The 17,106-nt window shown below is 46.0% G+C and overlaps 1 long non-coding RNA gene across 2 annotated transcripts in view; it reads left to right on the top strand.

Moving 5' to 3' along the window:
• The first annotated feature begins 556 nt into the window (after positions 1–556).
• The window catches only part of LOC143273272 (uncharacterized), a 91,138-nt gene continuing 74,588 nt past the window's right edge, over positions 557–17,106 (top strand). Inside the window, exons 1-2 of one of the 2 annotated variants that reach the window (XR_013051209.1) lie at positions 557–1,775; positions 13,882–13,968. This is a non-coding gene — a long non-coding RNA (uncharacterized LOC143273272). The remainder of the gene's footprint in view (positions 1,776–13,881; positions 13,969–17,106) is intronic. The other variant, XR_013051208.1, reaches the window with a different exon arrangement.

A 17,106-nucleotide genomic window follows, 5' to 3' on the forward strand; every position in this document is an offset into this window, starting at 1 on the left:
TTAGCTTGCCTCAATTAAATGTTTTTCTTTATAAGAGCTGTTGTGGTCATGGTGTCTCTTCACAGCAATAGAAACTCTAACGAAGACAGTATATTTAGCCTTGAAGATGAAGGCAGAGAGGGTATGGAAATCTAGTTCAAGTTAACTATGTAGGATAGTTTTGAACAAAACATTTCTCAAATGCTGGTCATGTCTATATGGACATGTAGGGATAGAACCTGAGCCAAAGTTTGAGGCAGTGAAGGGTGCAGGAACACTTTGGAAGCAGACACACCAAGTGTAATGGTGTGAATGGGGATGGCAGCCATAGGTTTGTACATTTGAATGCTTAGTCACAAGTAGGTGGAACAATTGGGCAAGGGATAGGTAGTGTGACTTTGATGGAAGAAATGTCTCTGGTTCAAATGCTAGCACTGTTCTGAAATAGCTCTCTCTGTCTTGTACCTGTGTCCCAGGATGTGAGCTCTCAGCTACTGCTCCAGTGCTATACCTGCCTGCCACAATGCTCCCCATGATGGTGATCATGAACTCTCTCTAAAATTGTAAGCAAGCCTCCAATAACCTCTTTCTTCTATAAGTTGCCTTGGCCATGGTGTCTTTTCACAGCAATAGAGGAAAAACTGAAACAGAAGTTGGAACCAGAGGTGGGGTATTAGTTTGATAGGCCTGGCCATGCTGGGTTTTAGAGAATATGGATAACTTTGTAACTTTAGAGTAGAAAAGTGTTTGAGTGCTATATACGTGACTTAACAGTCCATCTTAGTAGGAGCTTGGGAGACAGTTGTCTTGAGAGGCATGTGGATTACAGATGTGTGCACCACCTTTCCTAGCCTTGGAAAGATCGTAGTTTCTCTGTTATTGACTATGTTTTCTTTCCGTCTCTTTAAGCACACTTACAGATGACTGGGCCTCCATGATCTCTAAAGGAAAACAAGCTGCTGGTTGGGATGGGGGGAGGGGAGGAGCTTTCTCAGCAATCTTATTTCCCACTCACTGCTCTTTATTTAGGGAGTTGTGCTTCCCAGGTTCATCTGGGTTTGGGCTCTATTTCGTCTAAGCAGGACAAGGGTGGGGAATCATATGAAGATCTGGAGAAAGAACAGGGTGCTTCTGTTTCCCCAGTCCCACCAATGTGGATAGGAAAGTATACAATGAGTAACTTAGGCCAGTGAACTTGGTCATGATCACAGCAGTCTAGGGCTTCCTTTCTTAAATCATTAATTGCAACTCATGATCTTTTCACAAAAACTCTTGTTTAAGCTGGGCAGTGGTGGTGCATGCCTTTAATTCCAGCACTGGGGAGGCAGAGGCTGGTGGATCTTTGTGAGTTTGAGACCAGCCTGGGCTACCAAGTGAGTTCCAGTAAAGGTGCAAAGCTACACAGAGAAACCCTGTCTCGAAAAAAATAAAATAAAATAAGAGCAACAGAAACACAGTGGATTACAAGTCTGGCTATGGTTCCTGGCACACCTTTATGATAAACAAATGAGGGTTGCCTGGAGGAGTTACAAAGATCTTTATCACTGTGTTTTTTGCTCAGTAGCCAACTACCTGTTAGTTTTGTGATGACTTGGAATTTACATTTTTCTTGCTGTCAGTATACAGTAGTAATAGGGATTGGTTCTTCCAGCTGAATCAGGGTGGAAATTCAGTTTGCAACTGAGTGTAACTCTTTTATCTCAGACAACTTCTAGAACAATCATGAAGTTCAGTTTAGTGGAACAGAACTGAGTCCAGTCTGGGTATCAAAGCTACACTTCCTAAAGGCCTTCTGAGTGAGTACCTTGATATTTACATGTGGGACCTGTGGTTTCCTGGACACTGAAGTGGGCAAGTGTGGGGTTGGGGTGAGGAGGTGGCAATCACTCTGCTCTTTTCCAATTTCTTATTCATAATTCGTTAGATTACTTGTACCAGATATTTCTGTGTTTCTAGTGTCAGGTGACTTTGGGCTTGATTCAGCAAAGTGAGGACATGAGTAAAATTTTGGAATGCACCAGGAAGGAAAATGTGTATGTCCTTTGCTCTAACCCTGCCTTGGTCAGCACATCTAGTAGCAGATGAAACTCCATCTCTTCAGACCCTGGCCACAGCAACCATCCCTTCTGTTCCACCCTCATCAGGGAGCCTTCCCTGAGCTCTGATCATTCCTTCTTTACCCTCCCCTTCCCTTCTGTTCCTTTCTCTCCCCTGTAAAGGAGTTGCTATGAATTCCATTGTCACCAATCTGTCTATGTGTAACTTCTCCATCTACTGTATAAATTCTCCATTTTAAATTCCATTGATTATAAATTCTTTCTCAGACTAATAATGGTTAAAATAGATATTTTGAGATGAATATATTTGCAAGTCTTTGTTGTGACATAATTTAAAACAACATATATGGTGTGGGGGATGTTGGTCAGTAGTAGAGCATTTACCTAGCATGAAGGTGACCCTGAGAATTATCTTCAGCTCCACAAGGCAATAGAAAATAATTGTCTTTTAGACAAAGCAATCAAAATATTAAATCTTTAGAAGCTTCCTGGTCACTTCAAGGCAATGTGATCAAAAGTAGATGAATATATGTCACAAAGAGTAGATTTTTAGCATCTTAATTTAGATACTTTTATTGGTCCACATTGTTAGTCCACATTGAGTTTTTATGGCGGGGAGATAAATATATCATGTTTTAGGAAAATTTTCATGGCTTGGCAAGATCTTTCTGGATTTGCAGGACTACAGGAACATTGAGATGAGTTGTCACTTGTGTCTTTGATCTTAGTCATTCTGACAGGTTTAAGACAGGTTTAAGACAGGTTTAAGACAGGTTTAAGACAGGTTTAAGAACCTCAGAGTCATTTTGATTTGTATCTCCCGAATGGCAAAGACTGTTGAACATTTCTTTAAGTGTTTCTCGGCCAATTGAGATTCCTCTGTTGAGAATTTTGTTTAGATCTGTAACTCATTTATTTATTTCAAACCAACATTTATTTAGTGTTGTTCCAGGAAAAGACCATTCACAGGTATGTGAGTCTGTCTCTGCCTCTGTCTCTCTGTCTCTCTGTGTGTGTGTCTCTCTGTCTCTCTGTCTCTCTGTCTCTCTCTCTCTCTCTCTTTCTCTCTCTCTCTGTGTGTGTGTGTGTGTGTGTGTGTGTGTGTGTGTGTGTGTGTGTGTATAAACTTAAAACCTTTATGTATGGAACTCCACCTAATTGGAAACTGAAATTTTCAATGCAAATCTTCACACATTACAAGTGTTCATTGTGTGGGGAGGAGTTGTGTATTTCAAAAAATGAAGAGCTCATATGTGGCCTGACACATTTAATCTTGTTATAGGTTGTGTCAGACTCTGCTTCTACTCAAAATAAATAAATAAATGAACAGGATACTAAGAAGATGGGGAATGCCTTTAGCCTGACTGTCTGGAATGAGTTGGCCATCTGCTGGTCTGAAGATATATTGCACCTGTCCTTATGTAGACTTGCACACCTTTTTCCACAAAAGCAAGAACTCATATTAATGAAGTATTGAAGGACCCCACTCCATTATGAGGATATGGGGCGTTGGGCCGATGTTATGCCCCCCCAATAACTTGGCCTTAGAAACGCCATTCTGCAGGAATCAGAAAAACAGGAGTTCACAGCTGTGACTAACTAGCCAGCCGGCCTTGGAAGAAAAAGATAACTGTGGCCAGCCATCGGGCCTAAGATAGGGGATAATTGGGTCAGCGGCCTTGGGAGTAAGACAGTTGAGGATATTTTATGGCGGGCCCCTGGCCTTGAAGAATAAGCAGCTGGCCTGGGCAAGGCCAAGTCAGCCACACATCAAACTTCTGATAATTAAAGAACGCGACCCCAAGTTCACCCTGGCCTTCTGTAAAACAGCCAATAGGGACCCTGTAACTATGCTTCTCGCTTCTGTAACCACGCCTCTGCCCCTGAAATCCCATAAAAAGTCCCCTTTGCCCTCGGTAGGCGCGCAAGTCCTCCGAGAGACTTGGCCCCAGGTACCTGTGCATCTAATAAAGCCTCTTGCTGTTTGCATCTGATCTGTGGTTTCGGTGTGTTTCCCGGGTCTGGGGTCTCTCCCTGAGGAAGATCTCCCCTGGGGGTCTTTCATTTGGTGGCCCGTACGGGGATTGAGACCCCTCCCTGGGACCACCGACCCACCATCAGGAGGTAAGCCGGCCGGCCTTGGTTTATGTCATCCCTGTCCAGTCTGAGTGTTGTCTGTTTGTCTGAATGTTGAATGTTGTTTGTTTTTCTCCGTGCCTGCGCCTGATAATCTGTCTGTGTCAGTGGATCTGAAAGAGGGGGCCGACGGGCCTGGACTTCGCCACTGGAACCCTGGAAGACGTTCCAGGGGAATCTGGAAACCTGGAAGACGTTCCACGGGAATCTGAAATGCCCTCTGGGGCACGGTTTTTTGGGGCCACTCACGTATCCGAGGGATACGTTGTGCTGGTTGGAGAAGAGGGGGTTGGACCCTCGCAGTCTCCTTCTGAGGTTTTGCTTTCGGTTTGGAACCGAAGCCGCGCAGCGCGTGTTAGTGTTATTTGTATTGGTCTGTTGTTCCTTGTTTTCTGTTTAACCGTTCTCCTCCTAGAAACAACCATGGGACAGACTGTCACCACCCCCTTGAGCCTCACGCTTAAACACTGGTCAGACGTAAAGACACGAGCCAACAACGAAGGAGTCGTAATCAAGAAGAAAAAATGGATCACTCTTTGCGAGGCCGATTGGGTTAGAATGGATGTAGGATGGCCTCATCAGGGAACCTTTAACCTCAGTCTTATTTCACAGGTGGAGGGAAAAGTTTTTGCTTCCAGTCCCCATGGCCACCCGGACCAGGTCCCATACATTGCCATGTGGAGACTCCTGACAACAGAACCTCCCCCATGGGTTAAGCCGTTTCTCTTCCCCTCGGCCCCCCGGCAGCAGCAGCGCTCGCCGAATCCCGGGGCCGAGGAAGCCAGATCGGCGGATCCCTCCCACTCCCTGTTCCTCCCTAACCCCACACCAACAAGTCTTTTCCTCTCCCCGCAGGCCGCCGCTCCAGCGCAGGTGGGCGCGCGAGCAGGCTTGCAGGCGGGTGCGGGAGATGGGAACACGCAGGCGAACGTGCAGGCGGGCGCGCAGGCGGCCGCAGGTTATGGTGCCGGCGCTCAGGCGGGGCGGGGGATGGGATCGGTGGGAGACTGCTCCCCGACCGGCGAAGGGCCATTACCGAGTGCACTTCCTCCACTATGGCGGGGTGCTGGGACCGGCTCTGGGACGACTTGGGAGCCCCGATTTGGGGAAGGGGGCTCAGGAGGGACGGCGCCACTCATGAGCGCCAAACCACCGCTCCCTCCCGCCTCTCCTTCCTCCTCCCTTTACCCTGTTCTCCCACGAAAGGATTCCCCTAAGGCTCCTGTCCTCCCCCCGGACCCCAATTCACCTCTTATTGACCTCCTCACAGAGGACCCACCACCATACCCAGGGAATCGGGCACCGGAGGGACCGGTGGCCCCTGCAATGGCACCGGAGGGACCGACGGCCCCCGCGGAGGCGCCTGAACAGCCTCCAAGGAGAGAGAGGGAAGATGAGACTCCGGCTCCCTCCCCAATTGCCGGTTGCCTATGAGGAAAGCGCGACGAGCCAGCCAAGGAGTCCAGAGCCTTTCCCCTTAGGGAAGGTCCTAACCACCAGCTCCAATACTGGCCGTTCTCAGCCTCTGATCTCTACAACTGGAAACAACATAATCCCCCTTTCTCTAAGGACCCTGTTGCCTTGACTAATCTGATTGAGTCCATTTTAGTGACCCACAAGCCCACTTGGGAAGATTGTCAGCAGTTACTGCAGACCCTCCTGACGGTGGAAGAAAAGCAGCGGGTCTTCCTGGAGGCTCGGAAGCGGGTTCCAGGAGACGATGGAAGACCCACCCAATTGCCTAATATCATTGACGCAGCCTTTCCCCTCACCTGCCCGAACTGGGACTTCGTGACCCCGGAAGGTAGGGAGCACCTACGTCTCTATCGCCAGTTGCTCTTGGCGGGTCTCCGAGGGGCGGCTAGACGCCCTACCAATCTGGCCCAGGTTAGAAATGTAACCCAGGGAAAGGAGGAAACGCCGGCAGCGTTCTTAGAAAGACTTAGAGAGGCATATAGAATGTATACCCCGTACGATCCAGAAGATCCAGGGCAGGCGCCGGGGGTCATACTGTCTTTCATCTATCAGTCAAGTCCAGATATAAGGGCCAAGTTACAGAGACTAGAAGGATTGCATTCACTCAGTTTGTCAGATTTATTGAGAGAGGCAGAAAAAGTGTTTAATAAGAGAGAAACTCCCGAAGAGCGGGAAGAGAGATTATGGCAGAGACAGGAAGAAAGAGATAAAAAGCGTCATAAAGAAATAACTAAAGTCCTGGCCACTGTAATGTCTCAGGGACAGGTCAGCGAGGGAGTTAGGACGAGAGATCGGAGAAGGCCACCACTTGACAAAGACCAGTGTGCTTACTGTAGAGAGAGAGGACATTGGGCTCGTGACTGCCCAAAGAAGCCTCAAGAGTCTCGGAGGCCTAAGTCAAGGGCCACGGACCTCCTCAATCTGGAGGATTAGGGAGGTCAAGGCCAGGAGCCCCCCCCCTGAGCCTAGGATAACTCTCAAGATTGGGGGGCAGCCAGTGACCTTCCTGGTGGACACCGGGGCTCAACATTCAGTCCTGACCCACCCCGGAGGCTCTCTCAGTGACCGCACAGCTTTGGTCCAGGGGGCCACAGGTAGCAGGAGATATCGATGGACCACCGAGAGAAAGGTTCAGCTGGCATCTGGACAGGTAACCCACTCTTTTTTGCATATACCCGACTGCCCTCACCCATTATTGGGCCGAGACCTGTTGACTAAGCTCAAGGCTCAGATCTATTTTGATGATAAGGGGTGGACCGTTACAGGACCCAAAGGGACCCCCCTACAAGTCCTAACCCTAAAACTGGAAGAGGAATACCGCCTGTTTGAATCTGAGCCCTCTAAGGGGCCACCACAAGAAATGCAGGACTGGCTGAGGGAATTTCCCTCGGCATGGGCAGAGACTGGCGGCTTGGGGCTGGCTCACGACCAACCCCCACTTGTTATTCAGTTAAAAGCCTCCGCCACTCCCATTTCAATCAAACAGTATCCTATGTCCCGGGAAGCCCACGAGGGCATTAAACCGCACATCCGGAGGCTTTTGGATCAGGGAGTACTTGTGCCCTGTCGATCACCTTGGAATACCCCCCTCCTGCCTATAAAAAACCTGGGACAGGGGATTACAGACCGGTTCAAGACCTGAGGGAGGTTAATAAACGGGTTGAAGACATACACCCCACGGTGCCAAACCCTTACAACCTCCTCAGCACTCTTCCACCAACCCACGTTTGGTATACGATACTGGACTTGAAGGATGCCTTCTTCTGTTTGAGATTGCACCCCCAGAGCCAACTGCTGTTCGCTTTTGAATGGAGAGACCCAGAGTGGGACTTTCAGGACAGTTGACCTGGACTCGGCTCCCCCAGGGGTTTAAAAACAGCCCGACTCTCTTTGATGAAGCCTTACACTCAGACTTAGCCGAATTCCGGGTTGAACACCCGGCCTTAATCTTGCTCCAATATGTGGACGACCTCCTCCTAGCAGCCAGAACCCAGGCTGAATGTCAGAGAGGCACTCGGGCCCTTTTGGCTAAACTGGGACAGAAGGGCTATCGGGCTTCGGCTAAGAAGACTCAGATTTGCCAAAGCAAAGTCATTTACCTGGGTTATGCCCTAGAGGGAGGACAGAGATGGCTCACGAGAGCACGGAAGGAGGCCATACTCTCCATACCCCCTCCAAGGAACCCCCGCCAGGTGCGGGAGTTCCTAGGTACAGCCGGCTACTGCCGCCTCTGGATCCCAGGTTTTGCTGAGATAGCTACCCCCCTGTATCCTCTCACCAAGCCTGGGACCATGTTCCACTGGGGAGAGGAGCAGCAACAGGCCTTTCAACGAATTAAGAACATCTTACTTGAGTCACCAGCCCTTGGCCTACCAGATCTGACCAAGCCTTTTGAACTGTTCGTGGACGAGAACTCAGGCTTTGCAAAAGGAGTACTGGTACAGAGATTGGGGCCATGGAAGAGACCTGTAGCTTATTTATCCAAGAAATTAGACTCGGTAGCTGCAGGATGGCCCCCTTGTCTGCGCATGGTAGCCGCCATTGCTGTTTTGCTCAAGGATGCAGGGAAACTGACTTTGGGACAGCCATTAACTGTGTTATCCTCCCATGCGGTGGAAGCTCTGGTCCGGCAGCCCCCAGACAGGTGGCTCTCAAATTCCAGGATGACCCACTACCAGGCTCTGTTGCTAGACACAGACCGAGTGGTGTTCGGACCAGTTGTCTCCCTCAACCCCGCAACCCTGCTGCCCTTGCCAGACCCATCCGAGGAGCACAATTGCCTCCAGATTCTGGCGGAGGTCCATGGCACCCGCTCTGACCTAACAGATCAACCGCTGTTGAACCCAGATTTTATCTGGTTCACGGATGGGAGCAGCTTCCACCAAGAAGGAGAACGGAGGGCCGGAGCAGCTGTTACCACCGAATCAGAGGTAGTTTGGGCCTCACCGCTGCCGCCTGGAACATTGGCCCAAAGAGCAGAGCTGATCACCCTGACCCAGGCCCTCCGGATGGCGGAAGGTAAGAGACTCATGGTTTATACCGACAGCAGATATGCCTTCGCCACTGCTCATGTACATGGAGAAATCTACAGAAGAAGAGGCCTCTTGACCTCGGAGGGTAAGGAAATTAAAAACAAAAAAGAAATTTTAGACCTCTTAAAGGCATTGTTCCTCCCGCATCAGCTCAGCATCATACTTTGTCCGGGGCACCAAAAAGATGACTCTGTCGTAGCACGGGGAAATCGGCTGGCTGATCTAACAGCCCGGACAGTCACCTTACAATCCCCAAGGGGCGACCAGCTGTTGGTCTTGCAGGACCAACAGCCAAGTAGAGACCCCATGTCTTACAGCCCGGAGGACCAGGAACTAGCGAAGAAAATGGGGGCGAAATGGAGCCCCGAGCGACAAGCTTATATAATGGATAACAAATTAGTTATGCCAACCTCCCATACCAAATACATGCTCAAGTTCCTTCACGCGTTAACCCATTTGAGCAAAAACAAGATGAGGACTCTTCTGGCTGATGAGACTTCGGGTACTGTATTATTGAATCAAGAACAGGTCCTCCAACAGGTGACTTCCAGCTGCCCTGCCTGTGCCCAAGTTAATCCAGGAAAAGCCCATCTGAGCAGAGGGAGCCGCCCAGGAGTCCATTGGGAACTTGACTTCACCGAGGTAAAACCCGGACTATATGGATATAAATACCTTCTGATTTTTGTAGACACATTTTCAGGGTGGATGGAGATCTTCCCTACCAAGAAGGAGACCGCTAACGTGGTAACCAAGAAGCTCCTAGAAGAAATTTTTCCCAGGTATGGAATGCCCCAGATATTGGGGTCAGACAATGGGCCCGCCTTTGTCTCCCAGGTAAGTCAGAAGGTGGCCAGGCTACTGGGGATTGATTGGAAACTTCATTGTGCATACCGCCCCCAGAGCTCAGGACAGGTAGAACGTGCAAATAGAACCATTAAGGAGACTTTAACCAAATTAACGCTTGCAACTGGCACTAGAGATTGGGTGCTCCTACTCCCCCTAGCCCTTTACCGAGCCCGGAACACTCCTGGGCCTCATGGCCTAACCCCGTTCGAGATTATGTATGGGGCTCCCCCACCAATTGTAAATTTCCTTCACCCTGACATCTCCTCTTTTGCCACTAGCCCTACCCTAGAGGCACACCTCCAAGCCCTCCAGCTGGTGCAAAAGACGGTGTGGAAACCCCTGGCGGATGCCTACCGGGAGCAACTGAATCGCCCGGTGGTGCCTCATCCATTCAAGATTGGGGACTCTGTCTGGGTCCGACGCCATCAATCCAAGAACCTAGAGCCGAGGTGGAAAGGACCATACACCGTCCTGTTAACTACTCCCACCGCACTCAAGGTTGACGGGATAGCGACTTGGGTCCACGCGTCACATGTGAAGGCTGCCAAGGAACCCGACGAAGCTGAGAACACCGAGACATCAACATGGAAAGTTCAACGCTCTTTGAACCCACTCAAGATAAGACTCACTCGGGGGTCCCCTTGATCCCCCTAATAGTCCTCCTCCTAACATTAGGAGGGGCATCACCAGAGAGCCCCACCTGGTTAAGAAAATTACCTGGCAGGTCATCTCACAAACTGGGGAGACGGTCTGGCAAACAACCGCTCTTCATACCCCCTTTACATGGTGGCCTAACTTGCATCCAGATCTCTGCCAATTAGCAGCAGGGTCAGAGGACTGGGACATCCCTACCACTGACCCCATGAACCCCAGAGCACCAGACGTCTGTCAGGATGGTAAGGGAACTTGCAAATGTAATGACGGGAGATACGGATGTGGTCACCCTGAAGCCAGGGCAGCCCTGTCACAACTATCCTTCTACGTGTGCCCCCGGGATGGTAGGGACAAAAAGATGATTAGCCAATGTGGGGGTTATGAAAGTTACTTCTGTAAAACATGGGGACTTAGACTTTACATGATAAGACGGGACCAGGGAATTGTGTTTACGATTAAGCTTAAAATCACGGAGCTCTCCACCTTTATAGGTCCCAACCAGGTTCTCTCTGACCAAAAGCGTCCCTCTTTCCCCGCTATTCGCCCAAGCACGGCTCCGAATGCCGCTGTAACCCCAGCCACCCTCCAGCCACCCAGACCCGGTACGGGAGACCGGCTATTGAATCTTATAGAGGACGCTTACTCAGCCCTCAATGTTACCAACCCAAATCGGACTCAGGAGTGCTGGTTATGCCTAGTTTCCGCACCTCCCTATTATGAGGGGGTGGCCGTAGTCGGAAGCTTCACCAACTCTTCTTCACCCCCACCAGGATGTGCCTCGACACCTCAGCATAAGCTCACAATCTCCGAGGTGTCAGGACAAGGAATATGTCTGGGGACAGTACCCTACACCCATCAACACCTGTGTAATCGCACCCAGGTACTTGTTCCAGGACCCCATTATCTCGTGGCTCCCAGCGGAACTTACTGGGCCTGTAGCACTGGACTTACACCATGCCTCTCTCCCTCAATACTAGCTAACATGGCCGATTATTGTGTACTAATAGAACTGTACCCCAGGATAGTCTACCATACACCTGAAGATATCTATGCTCGATATGAAACAGGGGTCCCCCGAATAAAAAGAGAGCCAGTCTCGCTAACCCTGGCCCTAATACTAGGTGGATTAACTGTGGGAGGAATCGCCACCGGAATAGGCACAGGTACCACTGCCCTCATGGAAACCAACCAGTTCAGACAACTCCAGGTTGCCATGCATACTGATATCCAGGCACTGGAGGAATCCGTGAGTGCCTTGGAAAAGTCACTCACCTCCCTGTCTGAGGTAGTTCTGCAGAACCGGAGGGGATTAGACCTCCTCTTCCTGCAGGAAGGGGGGTTATGTGCTGCCCTTAGAGAAGAATGTTGCTTCTATGCGGATCATACTGGGATGGTAAGAGATAGCATGGCCAAATTAAGAAAGAGATTAGAACAAAGACAAAAACTTTTTAAAGAACAGCAGGGATGGTTTGAAGGATGGTTCGAAAGGTCCCCCTGGCTCACCACCCTCATCTCCACCCTTATAGGGCCCCTTCTGATTTTATTGCTCCTTCTGACACTCGGGCCCTTCATCCTAAACAGACTTGTCCAATTTATCAAGGAACGTGTTTCTATTGTTCAGACCTTGGTATTGACCCAACAATACCAACGACTCAGCCAGGTGGAAATGGAGCCACATCCCTATTCTTCCCCATGAATGGAAGATTCCATTCCCTGAGAAAAGAAAATGGGGGAATGAAGGACCCCACTCCATTATGAGGATATGGGGCGTTGGGCCGATGTTATGCCCCCCCAATAACTTGGCCTTAGAAATGCCATTCTGCAGGAATCAGAAAAACAGGAGTTCACAGCTGTGACTAACTAGCCAGCCGGCCTTGGAAGAAAAAGATAACTGTGGCCAGCCATCGGGCCTAAGATAGGGGATAATTGGGTCAGCGGCCTTGGGAGTAAGACAGTTGAGGATATTTTATGGCGGGCCCCTGGCCTTGAAGAATAAGCAGCTGGCCTGGGCAAGGCCAAGTCAGCCACACATCAAACTTCTGATAATTAAAGAACGCGACCCCAAGTTCACCCTGGCCTTCTGTAAAACAGCCAATAGGGACCCTGTAACTATGCTTCTCGCTTCTGTAACCGCGCCTCTGCCCCTGAAATCCCATAAAAAGTCCCCTTTGCCCTCGGTAGGCGCGCAAGTCCTCCGAGAGACTTGGCCCCAGGTACCTGTGCATCTAATAAAGCCTCTTGCTGTTTGCATCTGATCTGTGGTTTCGGTGTGTTTCCCGGGTCTGGGGTCTCTCCCTGAGGAAGATCTCCCCTGGGGGTCTTTCAGTATGATTTTCAAGAAGGCAGTAATTTGAAGTATTTATTGATATAAGCACCCCATTTTAATTGAATTATTTGTTTTGTCAATGTCTAGTGTCTTGAGTTCTTTTATATTTTGGATATTAGGCCTCTGTCAGATGTGGAGTTGGTGAAATTATTTTCTCCATTCTGTAAGCTGCTACTTTGTCCTATTTCTGTTTGTCATTTGTCTTACAGAAGATTTTCACTTTCATGAGGCCCCATTTATTAATTGTTGAAATTAGTGCCTGCGCTATTGGTGTTCCCTTCAGAAAGTCTCCTGTGCCAGTGAGTTCAAAGTTATTCTCCACTTTCGCTTCTATCAGGTTCAGTGTATCTTGTTTTATGTTGAAATCTTTGATCCACTTCGACTTGAATTTTGTGTACCATGATAGGTATGGATCTATTTGCACTCTTCTACATGCCACCATCCAATTAGACCAGCATCCTTTGTTGAAGATGCTTTCCTTTTTCCATTGTATATTTCTGGCTTCTTTATCAAAACTTGGGTGTCCATGGGTGTGTGGATTTAGGGCTGGGTTTTTGAATCATTTCCATTGACCAACTTACTTCTTTTTATGCTAATACCATGAGGTTTTATTACTACAGCTCTGTAGTACAGATTGAAATCAGGGATGGTGATACCTCCAGAATTTCTTCTATGGTATAGGATTGTTTAACTATCCAGTGTCTTTTTTTTTCATGTGAAGTTGATTATTGTTCTTTCAAGGTCTGTAAAGAACAGTATCAAAATTTTGACGGGGATTGTGTGGAAACTGTAAATTGCCTTTGGTAAGATGGCCATTTTTACTATGTTAATCCTACTGATCTACATGCAAGGGAAATATTTCCATCTTCTGATATCTTTAATTACTTTCTTCCAAGTCTTGAAGTTTTTATCATACAAATCTTTCACTTGCTTTGTTAGAGTTATCTCATGATACTTTATTTGTGGCTATTGTGAAGGGTGTTTTTTTCCTCTGACTTCTTTGTCAGCCTGTTTGTCATTCATCTATAGTAGGGCTACTGATTTATTTTGAGTAAATCTTGTATCCAGTCAATTAACTGAAAGTGTTTATCAACTATAAGAATTCTCTGATAGAATCTTTGGAGTTGCTTGTGTATACTATAATATCATCTGCAATTAATGATACTTTGACTTCTTCTTTTCCAACTTGTATCCCCCTGATCTCCTTCAGTTTTCTTATTCATTTAACTAGAACTTCAAGTACTATATTGAATAGATATGAAGAGAGTAGACAGCCTTGTCTTGTCCCTGATTTTAGTGAGATTGCTTTGAGTTTCTCTACATTTAATTTTATGTTGGCCATAGGCTTGTTGTAAATTGTCTTTATTATCTTTAGGTATTTCCTTTGTATCCTGATCTCTCCAAGACCTTTATCATGAAGGAGTGTTGGATTTTGTCAAAGGCTTTTTCAGCATCCAATGAGGTGAGTTTTTTTTTCATTCAGTCTCTTTATATGGTGGAATTTATTGACACATTTTTGTATGTTGAACCATTCCTGAATCTCTGGGATGAAGCCCACTTGATCATGGTGGATGATCATTTGGATGTGTTCTTGGATTTGGTTTGCAAGAATTTTATTGAATATTTTTGCATCTATGTTCATAAGGGAAATTTGTCTGTAATTCTCTTTCTTTGTTGAATCGTTATATGGTTTAGATATCAGGGTGACTGTGACCTCATAAAATGAATGTTCTTTTTGTTTCTATTTTTTGGAATAATTTCAGGATTCCTAGAATTAGGTATTTTTTAAAATTCTGGATGAGTTATGCACTAAAATTTTCTGGCCATGGGCTTTCCTTGGTTGCCAGAATTTTAATGACTGCTTCTATTTCCTTGGGGGCTATGTGTAGCCAGAAGTCCTCCTGTGTCCCACCTGGTCCACAGCTGCTCAGACCCAAATAAACACACAGAGGCTTATATTAATTAAAACTGCTAAGCCATTAGCTCAGGCTTACCACTGACTAGCTCCTACACTCAAACTCAGCCCATTTCTGTTAATCTATATGTTGCCACATTTTCCATGGCTTTACCTGCATGCCATTACATGCTGCTCTCTGGATGGCAGGCTGACATCTTCTAACTTGGCCTTCCTCTTCCTAGAATTCTCCTGGTCTGCTTATCCCTCCTATACTTCCTGCCTGGCTACTGGCTGCCAATCAGCAATTTATTAAACCAGTGTACAAAAGCATTATCCCACAGAAGCTATAGGTCTGTTTAAATGTTTATCTGATCTTGATTTAACTTTGCTAAATGGTATCTATTTTTTTAAAAAATGTTAATTTCTTTCAGATTTTTAAATTTTGAGGAATACAGGTTTTTAAAGTATGACCTAATGATTCTTTGAATTTCCTTGGTGCTTATTTTTATGCCCTTCTTTTCACTTCTGATTTGCTAATTGGATATTCTCTGTCTTCTTTTTAGTTTAGATAAGAGTTTGTCTGTTTTGTGTATTTTCTCAAAGAACCAACTGTTTGTTTCCTTGATTCTTTATATTGTTCTTTTTGTTTCTATTTTATTGAGTTTATCCTTCAGTTTGGTTATTTCCTGTTGTCTCCTCCTCTTGGGTGTACTTACTTCTTGTACTAGAGCTTTCAGGTGTGCTATGTAGTTGCTAGTATGAGATCTCTCCAATATTTTACTGCTATGAACTTACCCCTTAGCACCACTTTCATTGTGTCCCATGACTTTGTGTATGTTATACATTCATTTTCATTGAATTTATAGAAGTCTTTAATTTCCATTTTATTTGCAAATAGGATTTATTGTTCAATTTATCATGTTTTACTCTATGCTTTGATGAAAATGTTTATAATCTGAAAACAAGACAATATTTTGGTGATGTAATCCTTAAACTAATGTTATTTGAGATTAGTGAGAAAACTCAGTGGGAAATGTCTGTGGTGTCTCTTTATTTCTTCCTTGACCCATTGGCAATTCAGTAGAGAGTTGTTTAGTCCCAATTAGTTTGTAGGCTTTCTGTTCTTTCTATTCTTGAAACCCAGCTTTAATCTGTGGTGGTTTGATAGGATGCTGGGGCTTATTTCAATTTTCTTGTATCTGTTGAGACTTGCTTTCTGACTGAGTATGTGTTCAGTTTTGGAGAATGTTCCATGAAAAGAAGGTATATTCTGAGAAGAAGGTATATTCTTTTGTGTTTGGGTGAAATATTCTGTAGATATTTGTTAGATCCATTTAGTTCATAGTGTCTGTTAGCTACAGTATTTCTATGTTTAGTTTTTGTCTAAATGACCTATCCATGGGTAAGAGTGGTTTTGAAATCTCCTACTATTCATGTATGAGGCTCAATGTGTGATTTCAGCTTTAGCAATTTTTCTTTTACACATGTGAGTGCCTTACATTTAGGACATAAAAGTTAAGAATTGAGGCATCATCTTGGTGGACTTTACATTTGATAAGTATGAAGTGTCTTTCTCCATCTCTTTTGATTAATTTTGGTTGGAAGTATATTTTGGTAGATATTAGAATAGCTATATCAGCTTGCTTCTTGGAGCCATTTGCTTAGAAAATCTTTTCCCAAACTTTTTCTTTAAGGTAATGTCTATCTTTGAAGTTGAGTTGTATTTCTTGTATACAAAAGGATGGAACACCTATTCTGTTAGACTGTGTCTTCTTATTGAAAAGTTGAGGCTGGTGATATTGAGAAAAACCAATGCCAATGATTATTAATTCTTGTTATTTTTTAGGTGGTGGTGATGGTGGTAGTGTGGTGTGTGTGTGTGTGTGTGTGTGTGTGTGTGTGTGTGTGTGTGTGTGTCCGTCCCTTCTTTTGGGGGATTATTTATTTCCTGTGTTTTCTTTCTTTCTTTTTTTTTTTTTTTTTGGTTTTTCAAGACAGGGTTTCTCTGTGTAGCTTTGCGCCTTTTCTGGAACTCGCTTTGGAGACCAGGCTGGCCTCGAACTCACAGAGATCCCCCTGCCTCTGCCTCCCAAGTGCTGGGATTAAAGGCATTCGCCACCACTGCCTGGCTATTTCCTGTGTTTTCATGGGTGTAGTTAATCTTCTTGGGTTGGTGTTTTCCTTTTATTATCTTCTGTAGGGCTAGATTTGTAGATAGATAGTGTTTAAATTTGACTTTGTCATGCAATATCTTGTTTTCTCCATGTATAGTGATTAAAAGTTTTGCTGGGTATAGTAGTCTGGGCAGGCATCTGTGTTTTTTTAGAGTCTGAAAGACATCTGTCCAGACTCTTCTGGCTTTTAGAATCTCTGTTGAGAAGTCAGGTGTAATTATAAAAGGTCTGCCTTCATATGCTACTTGGCCTCTTCCCCTTGTAGCTTTTAATATTCTTTCTTTGTTCTGCATATTTAGTGTTTTAATTATTATGTAATGGGGTGACCTTCTTTTCTGGTCCAATCTATTTGGTGTTTTGTAAGCTTTTTGTACCTTTATCAGCATGTCCCCTTAAGGTTAGGACTATTTTCTTCTATAATTTTGTTGAAAATATTTTTGAGCCTTTGAGCTGGGTATCTTCTCCTTCTTATATTCCTACTATTCTTAGGTGTGGTCTTTTCATAGTGTCCCAGATTTCCTGGACCTTT

The sequence above is a fragment of the Peromyscus maniculatus genome, chromosome 1 (genome assembly GCF_049852395.1).
Source record: "Peromyscus maniculatus bairdii isolate BWxNUB_F1_BW_parent chromosome 1, HU_Pman_BW_mat_3.1, whole genome shotgun sequence".
Classification (NCBI taxonomy): Eukaryota; Metazoa; Chordata; class Mammalia; order Rodentia; family Cricetidae; genus Peromyscus; species Peromyscus maniculatus.